This window comes from Eriocheir sinensis, unplaced genomic scaffold, assembly GCF_024679095.1.
Source record: "Eriocheir sinensis breed Jianghai 21 unplaced genomic scaffold, ASM2467909v1 Scaffold1097, whole genome shotgun sequence".
In the NCBI taxonomy this organism is placed as follows: Eukaryota; Metazoa; Arthropoda; class Malacostraca; order Decapoda; family Varunidae; genus Eriocheir; species Eriocheir sinensis.
The window spans coordinates 11,204-18,153 of NW_026110404.1; the positions used below are offsets into that span (position 1 = coordinate 11,204).

Below are 6,950 nucleotides of genomic sequence, written 5' to 3' on the forward strand. Positions count from 1 at the left end.
GGACACTAACACCAAACAGAGAACCAGGTGGAGGTGGAATTAGAACATTTGCCAGGGCAGGATGGAGCACACTAACGCCAGACAGAGAACTAGGCGGAAAAATGGAATTAGCCTGCATTAGCCTGAACAGGGAGGAGTATACTAACAGGACAGGAGAGTTAGAGCATCCTAGGAAGGCCATAATCCTGTAGTGGACTGTTGATGGTTAACCTGTCCGCTGCGATTGTCAGGGATTTGTCCTTCGCTGGTAACCTGGTAACATACACTCCCAGGTCTTTCTCTGCCTCTGTGGTGGATAGTGGAGTGTTTCCCATGTGGTATTGGTGTGCTGGATATCCTCTCCCAAGGTGCAGGACTTTACATTTTCTTCATTGAATTATAGCAGACACTTTGTTCCACTCCTGTAGCTTGGTGAGGTCTTCTGGTAGGAAATCCACAGTCAAGGGTTAAACATAGTAATGTAATGCCATTTTCTTGCATGGGATGTGCATTAATACTGTGTAACCCTAATGTGAAATTGTCATGTGTGAGAGGAATGAAAAGTCATGTTTGGTTGTTGTTCAGCAGTACAGTGATCAGGATCCTCAAGCAGACCAAGCACTGGGGTTTGGGAGTGTATTTTTTCTTTTTACAATTCTTTGCCGAACTGAAGGGCTTGCTCAACAGTTATTTAGCAAGACTGAATTAGTTTCCATTGTTGTCTCAGTATACTGATGGACACAAGAGGTGAAGCTTGTGGTTGTTGCAGCATCTTTTTCTTCTTTCTACAAACACTGTTTTCAACTTTCTTCAGCAGCGCCCGTCCAGCGCTCGGCCCGGCCACTGCAAGCCTTGGTGGGTCACTGGGTGGGAAATCAGCCCAGGTGGAGTTTGCGTCGGACGGCCTCAACCATTAGTGTGCGCATGGAGTCATTGTCATGTTCCGTTGATAACCTCCTAATTGATTCATGTTGGTTGATGTTTCACTCTGATATTGCAGTAAATATTTAGTTGTATCATTGTGCATCATCTGGATAACCCCAAAGTGTTCCTAAGGTATAATGATTGAATGTTTTGACAAGAATATGAACATTCACTCTTAGTTAGTAAGAAACTGTGTATGTGAGGTATTTGTTTCCATGTTATTTTTTTTTTTATTCTGATTATTTCCTCACTCTCAGGCTGTGTGAGCGGCAGGCTGGCCGTGAGCCTTCCTGGGAGTGCTGGGCGGCCTGGTGCCCCGGCTGAAGGCAAGCAGCCTCCCTGAGACACCCAAAGACTGGCTGACACAAGATCTTGTGCTGGTACTGGTGTCTGAAGGCTGTGCAGTGGTGCGGACACAGGCTCAGAGTGCCCAGGTGGACCAAGATGCTGGTAAGTGTTGCAGCTGACAGATTACTGACAAGGGAACAGGCAGGGAATATAAACAAAACAGACATGGTAGTTATAAGTGTGGCCAGTGTCGCCTCTTCTTATTCTTTATAAATGTTTCCAAGGTTGCCGCCTGCCTGGGAGCAGACTCACAGAGGTCAGCGCGGGGCAGCAGGACAGCGCCCTCAGCAGTGACGATGAGTCTCTCCATGAAGGCTGCACAGCAGCAGGCCACCGTCGCCCGAGAGCATCCCGAGGAACACTTCAATGTCCAGGTGAGAAGCCTTGAGCTTTTTTGGAAATTATCCTTGGGAAAACTTATGGTATAAAGCATCTTTAACCCGTCCGCTGCGATGGGCATGTATTTGGTTTCATTGGTACCATGAAAACATGTACTACCAGGTCTTTCTCTGGCTCTGTGGTGGATAGTGGAGTGTTTCCCATGTGGTATTGGTGTGCTGGATATTCCCTCCCAAGGTGCAGGACTTTATATTTTTCTTCATTATTGTAGCAGCTACTTTTGTTCCATTCCTGTTGCCATTTTTTTCATTATTGTAGCAGCCACTTTTGTTCCATTCCTGTAGCTTGGTGAGGTCTTCTGGTAGGAAATTTGCAGTCAAGGGGTTAAAGATGCATATTTTAATCAAAACTGATATTGACAATCCTCTTGCATTCTCTGAAAAGCAAAGTCAGCTCAGGATTTTCTCCAACAGACTCTTTTGTAAGGTCCAGTCCTTGTTAGTGACTGCCGGTGAGAGGCAACACTTGGGCAGGGGGTGAAGCTTGGGGTGATGATGATGATGAGGATTGTTGCAGGTGTGAGGATGTCAAGCCACCACAAGCCAGGAGGAAGTGGCTGCTGGGGCCAAGACAGCAGGTGAAGCAGAACCCTTAAGCCTCAGGTCTTCACCCCTGGACGAAGGAGGTGTTTCTTGGCGGCCAAACTCGGGAGACTCACCAGAAAAGACCTTGGTAGATGATGCAAGTTTTGCTCGCTGGAGACCACAAGAGTATTCACCCGTGCCTCATATTGTGGGTGAGGAGCAGCCTGGACCATCTGACAAGAGTTATGATTTAGAGTGAGGCATGAACACAGGCAGTAAGCAGCACTACAGTCACCAGGAGACATTTTACATAAAACTGGCTACAAAATACTGCTGCTGGCCAGAATGGAGATCAGGTTCAGCAGGATCCCAGCAAGGTGCTCTCTTTACTTCTTTGTGTGATTTTGAAAACACTTCAGCAGCCAAGGGAACGCTCAAGAGAAAGTGTCATATCTATGCAAACCTTCCTGCAGGGGTGAGCTGAAAGGTGAAAATGTAGTTACCACGACTCCTTGGAGAATATAGACACAATTAGAATTTTGTTTGGTGAGAAAAGCTTCACCAGTCATGCTTCTTGTACAGGGGAAAAGACTTCAGTGTTGTCCTCAATGCATCTTTGCAGAGGGTACTCTAGATCAAGCAGCAGACCAAGTGTCTTGCATGTGTGTGTGTGTGTGTGTGTGTGTGTGTGTGTGTGGGTTTGTGTGTGTGTGTGTGTGTGTGTGTGTGTGTGTGTGTGTGTGTGTGTGTGTGTGTGTGTGTGTGTGTGTGTGTGTGTGTATTTAACTAGTTGTGAAATACCCTACTAGGCTCGTGCTGTCCCATCTCAATAATGCTTTTTATACAGTTTTTCTTTAAATTCATTTATCGTTTTACACACAGTCTCCTTGTCAGTCCGTTCCATGTTGTTATACTTCTGTATGGAAAACTGTATTTCTTGTCATTTCTTATCACTGCCTCTTGTCACACTTCTGTCACGTACCACTAGGTCTTCCTGTCCAATTTCTCAATCCCTCTTGTATCCTGTACAATGCTATTAGGTCCCCTCTCTCTTCTTCTCTCTAGTTTTGTTAGTCCCAATTTCTCCAGTCTTTCTTCATAGGTATGTTCTCTCAGAGTTTCCGGTAATTTAGTCGCTGCTCTTTGTACTCTTTCCAATTTTCTAATTTCTGTCTTCAACATAGGTGACCACACTAATGCTGCATATTCCAGTCTTGGACGTATCATCGATGTTATTAGTTTCTTTACCATTTCTTCATCTAAATATATTAATGCTGCTTTTATGTTTCTAAGAGGATTGTATGTTTCCCCAGTTATCCGGTCTATATGTTTTCCAAAGGATAACTTGTCTGTTATGATCACTCCCAAATCTTTTCTTCAGTTTTTTTTCATGATTCTTTCATTACTCAGAGAGTAGTTCCCCGATATTCATCTACTGCTCTTACCAAACTCCATTACGCTACACTTCTCTGTATTGAATGTCATTTCCCATTTGCATGCCCATTCGCTTATTATATCAAGATCTTGGCTCAGGGCTACACAGTCTTCTTCATTATTTCAGCATCATCAGCAAACATATTCATATAGCTTGTCGACCCTTCTGTTATGTCATTAATATATATTACAAACATAATCGGAGCCAACACTGATCCTTGGGGACTCCACTGGTCACTTCCATCCAGCTTGATTTATTATTCCTAATTACTGTTCTCATTTCTCTCTTCGTCAAAAGTCCACAATCAATCAATATTGAACCACCCAGGCCTCCAACATGATTAAGTTTCCATATTAATCGCTTGTGTGGTACTTTATCACATGCCTTCTTTAAGTCCAGATACACACAATCTGCCCAACCGTCCCTTTCCTGTATTATATCAATTACTCTTGAATAGAAGCTGATCAGATTAGTTACACAAGACCGTTCTCCTCTGAATCCAAATTGGCTATTTGTTAATGTACTGTTTTCTTCTAAATACTCCACCCATCTGTTTTTATAATTTTCACACACATCTTTGCTACTACACTTGTTAATGACACTGGCCTATAGTTCAACAGGTCTTCCTTACTTCCTCCTTTATGTATTGGGACGATGTTAGCCCTCTTCCAGTCTCTCGGTACCTTCCCTTGTGCTTGTGAAACATTAATCAAGTTGCTCAACTTTTCAGCTATTTGCTGGTTACACTCTTTTAGCACCCAATTTGATATACCATCCGGTCCTGCTGATTTCCTCGTATCCAATTCTTCCAATAATTTTATAACTTCATCTGCTGATGTTTGTATTCTCTCCAGACCCATGCACTCTATTCCCCGGCACTGCATCTACACCTTCAAACTCACTCTCCTTTGTGAACACTGTTTGCAAACAATTATTCATCACTTCTACTATTTCACTTATACTATCAAAAGTTTCACCACTAACTTTAACTTTCTGAATCTCATCTCTATTTTATCAACTTTCCATTTATGAACTCATAAAGCAGTTTTGGCTGGTCTACAATATTTTTTCTCAAAATTTTTTTTTCTTTTCTTCTTACTTTGACATAAGCATTCCTCTTCCTCTTGTACTCATTCCATAGATCCATCCTCCTATTTTTCTCCATTTGTTCCATGCCTTCTCCTTATCCTGCTTGGCGTCAACACACTTTCTATTGTACCACTCTTCTCTTGATGTCTGGCCTTCTTTCATCCTTGGTACCCACTTTTCCACTCCTTCGTTGTAAATCAGTAGAAAGATAGCCCATTTTCCTCCACATTTTCAGCCTCAAAAAAAGTATCCCATTGTGCTTCCTCAAAATGTTTCCCAAGTTGTTAAAAATTTGCCTTATTAAAGTTAAACCATTCTTTCCTGCAGTCCTCATTCCTGTTTATTTTACCTCCTCGTAATATGTACTCGATAAGTACGTGATCGCTCTTCCCTATAGGGCTCTTATAGTTCATCACCTCTATGATATCCAGCTCCCTGGTGATTATCAAGGCCAATTTAGATGGCTCGTCTCCTCTGCATCTCATATTTTCTTCTACCCACTGTGTGAGGACGTTATCTATAACCAATTCCAAAACCTTATTCCCCCATGAAGCTTCACTTCCCTCCGTTGACCAGTTTTCCCATGACACTTCCTTACAATTAAAATCTCCCATTATCAGAATCTTATCTTTCTCCTCCAGCAATCAATGTATCTTCCAGCTTCTTCTTGTACAATTCTTCTGTCAATGAATTGTTTTAGGAGGACATACACCACTACGATATTTCTGCATCTCCCCTTTGCAGTCTTGTGTGTGTGTGTCTGGGTGGATGTCTAGATCAGCACAGGGGTCAGAACACATCATAATAAGTAAGGGTTGTATCTGGGAGAGTCCTGCATGTGTGTGTGTGTGTGGCTGGTGACCGAGTACAATGCTTTACATCTTTCAGGGAGGGCAACATGATCTCCCTTCCATCACACTTGCACATTCTGCCTCATTCTTCTCTTTCCTCCTCATGGCCTTCAACATTTCCTGATAGAAATTCTTCACAAGAAGCAAAGTTCTAAAAATCACAGTAAATTATTAGAAAAAACTTTTATTTTTACTTACAGAGCCATATGTTATTTTTTTTTTAACTGAGAAGAGATGAATTATTATTATTATTTTGTTTTTTACAGCAAAGGAGACAGTTAAAGGGCATAAAAAAAAATAATGAAAAAAAAGCCCACTACTTACTGCTCTTGAATGGAGTACATAGGAGCTGCCAAAAAGAGAGGTCAATTTCGGGAGGAGAGGTGTCCCGATACCCTCCTCTTGAAAGAGTTCATATCGTAGGCAGAAGGAAATTCAGATGAAGGAAGATTGTTCCAGAGTTTACCAGCGTGAGGGATGAAAGAGTGAAGGTGCTGGTTGACTCTTGCATAAGGGGTTTGGACAGTATAGGGATGAGCTTGATTAGAAAGTCGTGTGAGATGAGGCCGCAGGAGGGGGGGAGGCATGCAGTTAGCAAGTTCAGAAGAGCAGTCAGCGTGAGTATATCGACAGAAGATAGAAAGAGAGGCAATTTATTTATATGTGACCATAGTAGTAGAAGTAGCAGTTGAAGTGGTAGTGATAGCAGCAGCAGCAGAAATAGCAGTAATATAGTAGTAGTAGAAGTAATAGTAGTAGTAGCAGAAATAGCAGTAATAATTGTAGTAGTAGTAGTAGTAGTAGTAGCAGCAGCAAAAATAGCAGTAATAATTGTAGTAGTAGTAGTAGTAGTAGTAGTAGTAGTAGTAGTAGTAGTAGCAGAAATAGCAGTAATAATTGTAGTAGTAGTAGTAGTAGTAGCAGCAGAAATAGCAGTAATAATTGTAGTAGTAGTAGTAGTAGTAGTAGTAGTAGTAGTAGTAGTAGTAGTAGTAGTAGTAGCAGCAGCAGCAGAAATAGCAGTAATAATTGTAGTAGTGTTATAGTGAAACCATTTAGCGAGTCTGTTGAGGCGTTGGCTTCCTTGGGTCCTGTCCTTCCCTCCGCTCTGCCACACAGTCCCAGCACCTGTCCCTTCCTCATGTGTCAGCTACAGGCAACACATGAGAGGAAAAAATAGGTGTTGGGACTGTGTAGAGCTGAGGAGGAAAGGACCTGATGAACCAATGCCCCAATGGACTCGCTAAAATGGTTGCACTTTAGTAGTAAGCCAAGTTGATATTGCATACATGTGGGTTCCATATGCTTAGTGGTTTGAAAATTGACTGTTTATCTCTCTCTCTCTCTCTCTCTCTCTCTCTCTCTCTCTCTCTCTCTCTCTCTCTCTCTCTCTCTCTCTCT

At 42.4% G+C, this 6,950-nt stretch overlaps 1 long non-coding RNA gene across 1 annotated transcript; it reads left to right on the forward strand.

Moving 5' to 3' along the window:
• Positions 1 to 946: 946 nt before the first annotated feature.
• Positions 947 to 2,201, forward strand: LOC126989205 (uncharacterized). Its single transcript, XR_007743030.1, has 3 exons — positions 947 to 1,353; positions 1,476 to 1,625; positions 2,167 to 2,201. It is a non-coding gene; the product is annotated as an uncharacterized LOC126989205 (long non-coding RNA).
• The last annotated feature ends 4,749 nt before the right edge of the window (positions 2,202 to 6,950 follow it).